This window comes from Chiloscyllium punctatum, chromosome 11 (genome assembly GCF_047496795.1).
Source record: "Chiloscyllium punctatum isolate Juve2018m chromosome 11, sChiPun1.3, whole genome shotgun sequence".
Taxonomy (NCBI): Eukaryota; Metazoa; Chordata; class Chondrichthyes; order Orectolobiformes; family Hemiscylliidae; genus Chiloscyllium; species Chiloscyllium punctatum.
Genome location: NC_092749.1, coordinates 2,536,066 through 2,539,683, shown reverse-complemented (window position 1 = coordinate 2,539,683; position 3,618 = coordinate 2,536,066).

The following is a 3,618-nucleotide window of genomic DNA, read 5'->3' as shown; positions in this document are numbered from 1 at the left end:
GACTTTTTTTTTTTTTTCCTTCTCACCTCCTCTTCACTTTTCTAGGAGGTCAGTTACTGAGTTACCAGCGACACTTAGAATTTTTTTCGGGTCGGTACAAATCAGTAACCACTGACACTTAGAATATTTTCGACTTGGTATAAATCAGTAACCACTGACACTTAGAATTTTTTCGGGTCGGTACAAATCAGTAACCACTGACACTTAGAATTTTTTCGAGTTGGTATAAATCAGTAACCACTGACACTTAGAATTTTTTCGGGTCGGTACAAATCAGTAACCACTGACACTTAGAATATTTTCGGGTTGGTATAAATCAGTAACCACTGACACTTAGAATTTTTTCGACTTGGTATAAATCAGTAACCACTGACACTTAGAATTTTTTCGAGTTGGTATAAATCAGTAACCACTGACACTTAGAATTTTTTCGGGTCGGTACAAATCAGTAACCACTGACACTTAGAATATTTTCGGGTTGGTATAAATCAGTAACCACCGACACTTAGAATATTTTCGACTTGGTATAAATCAGTAACCACTGACACTTAGAATTTTTTCGGGTCGGTACAAATCAGTAACCACTGACACTTAGAATTTTTTCGAGTTGGTATAAATCAGTAACCACTGACACTTAGAATTTTTTCGGGTCGGTACAAATCAGTAACCACTGACACTTAGAATATTTTCGGGTTGGTATAAATCAGTAACCACTGACACTTAGAATTTTTTCGACTTGGTATAAATCAGTAACCACTGACACTTAGAATTTTTTCGAGTTGGTATAAATCAGTAACCACTGACACTTAGAATTTTTTCGGGTCGGTACAAATCAGTAACCACTGACACTTAGAATATTTTCGGGTTGGTATAAATCAGTAACCACCGACACTTAGAATATTTTCGAGTTGGTATAAATCAGTAACCACCGACACTTAGAATATTTTCGAGTTGGTATAAATCAGTAACCACTGACACTTAGAATTTTTTCGGGTTGGTATAAATCAGTAACCACCGACACTTAGAATATTTTCGAGTTGGTATAAATCAGTAACCACTGACACTTAGAATATTTTCGACTTGGTATAAATCAGTAACCACTGACACTTAGAATATTTTCGGGTTGGTATAAATCAGTAACCACCGACACTTAGAATATTTTCGAGTTGGTATAAATCAGTAACCACTGACACTTAGAATTTTTTCGAGTTGGTATAAATCAGTAACCACTGACACTTAGAATTTTTTCGGGTCGGTACAAATCAGTAACCACTGACACTTAGAATTTTTTCGGGTTGGTATAAATCAGTAACCACCGACACTTAGAATATTTTCGAGTTGGTATAAATCAGTAACCACCGACACTTAGAATATTTTCGAGTTGGTATAAATCAGTAACCACTGACACTTAGAATATTTTCGGGTTGGTATAAATCAGTAACCACCGACACTTAGAATTTTTTCGGCTCAGTAGAAATCAGTAACCAAGCGCATTTTTGAATTGGTTACTGATTTCTCCGTTCGAGTTGCGGCTGCGGTTGGCTTCAAATAGTGGTGGGGGCTTAATTATCGCCGAGGGGAGCATGTCCCGGTGGTGTGGCCGAGGATGGAGTGCCTTTTGAAGGGGGTGTTTCTGAATTTGGACCCTTTTTGAGTTGCATGGCCGGATGGGTGTGGTTTTGAAGGGTGTGTCTGTCTGGAGTGGCACCGGCGTTGGTGTGAGGCTGAGGGTGGGCGTTCGGTTCCTGGTTAGGGATAGGGAAAGGGTGAGACTTAGCTTTAGTGCTCGTGCCCCCGATTTTGGTAATGTTTGACGTCAATTTTCCAAGGAGGCGAATGCAAGGCTTCAGAGGGACTTTGAGTGTTCGGGGGCGGGGTAGCTCAGCCGGATTTGCCCCGGCGGTTCTGCGGACGGTGTTGACTTCGAGGGCGGACCGGCCCCCGTGTTCAGTCCGAATATCGTGCATTGTTAACGGCGGGAAGTGTTCCAAAAGGGAATGGGATTGAATGTGACTGCTGAAGCCGACTTTGAGACCTGTAACGCGGGTAGCTCAGCCGGATTTGACCCGGCGGTTCTGGCGACGGTCTCGCCTTCGAGGGGGGAGCGCCCCGCGTGTTCAGGCCGAATTTTGTGCATTTCCATCGGCGGGAAGAGGTCCAAACGGGAATGGGATTGAATGTGACTGCTGAAGCCGACATTGAGACCTCTAACGCGGGTAGCTCGGCAGGATTTGACCCGGCGGTTCTGCCGAAGGTCTCACCTTCGAGGGGGGAGCGTCCCGCGTGTTCAGGCCGAATATCGTGCATTGTTAACGGCGGGAAGTGTTCCAAAAGGGAATGGGATTGAATGTGACTGCTGAAGCCGACATTGAGACCTCTAACGCGGGTAGCTCGGCCGGATTTGACCCGGCGGTTCTGGCGACGGTCTCGCCTTCGAGGGGGGAGCGTCCCGCGTGTTCAGGCCGAATTTTGTGCATTTCCATCGGCGGGAAGAGGTCCAAACGGGAATGGGATTGAATGTGACTGCTGAAGCCGACATTGAGACCTCTAACGCGGGTAGCTCGGCCGGATTTGACCCGGCGGTTCTGCCGAAGGTCTCACCTTCGAGGGGGGAGCGTCCCGCGTGTTCAGGCCGAATTTTGTGCATTTCCATCGGCGGGAAGAGGTCCAAACGGGAATGGGATTGAATGTGACTGCTGAAGCCGACATTGAGACCTCTAACGCGGGTAGCTCGGCCGGATTTGACCCGGCGGTTCTGCCGAAGGTCTCACCTTCGAGGGGGGAGCGCCCACCGTGTACAGGCCGATTTTCATGCATTTCCAACCGTGGGAAGGGGTCCGAAAGGGGATGGGGGTGAACGTGACTGCTCAACCCGACTTTGAGACCTGTAACGCGGGTAGCTCAGCCGGATTTGACCCGGCGGTTCTGCCGAAGGTCTCGCCTTCGAGGGGGGAGCGTCCCGCGTGTTCAGGCCGAATTTTGTGCATTTCCATCGGCGGGAAGAGGTCCAAACGGGAATGGGATTGAATGTGACTGCTGAAGCCGACATTGAGACCTCTAACGCGGGTAGCTCGGCCGGATTTGACCCGGCGGTTCTGCCGAAGGTCTCACCTTCGAGGGGGGAGCGTCCCGCCTGTTCAGGCCGAATTTTGTGCATTTCCATCGGCGGGAAGAGGTCCAAACGGGAATGGGATTGAATGTGACTGCTGAAGCCGACATTGAGACCTCTAACGCGGGTAGCTCGGCCGGATTTGACCCGGCGGTTCTGCCGAAGGTCTCACCTTCGAGGGGGGAGCGCCCACCGTGTACAGGCCGATTTTCATGCATTTCCAACCGTGGGAAGGGGTCCGAAAGGGGATGGGGGTGAACGTGACTGCTCAACCCGACTTTGAGACCTGTAACGCGGGTAGCTCAGCCGGATTTGACCCGGCGGTTCTGGCGACGGTCTCGCCTTCGAGGGGGGAGCGTCCCGCGTGTTCAGGCCGAATTTTGTGCATTTCCATCGGCGGGAAGAGGTCCAAACGGGAATGGGATTGAATGTGACTGCTGAAGCCGACATTGAGACCTCTAACGCGGGTAGCTCGGCAGGATTTGACCCGGCGGTTCTGCCGAAGGTCT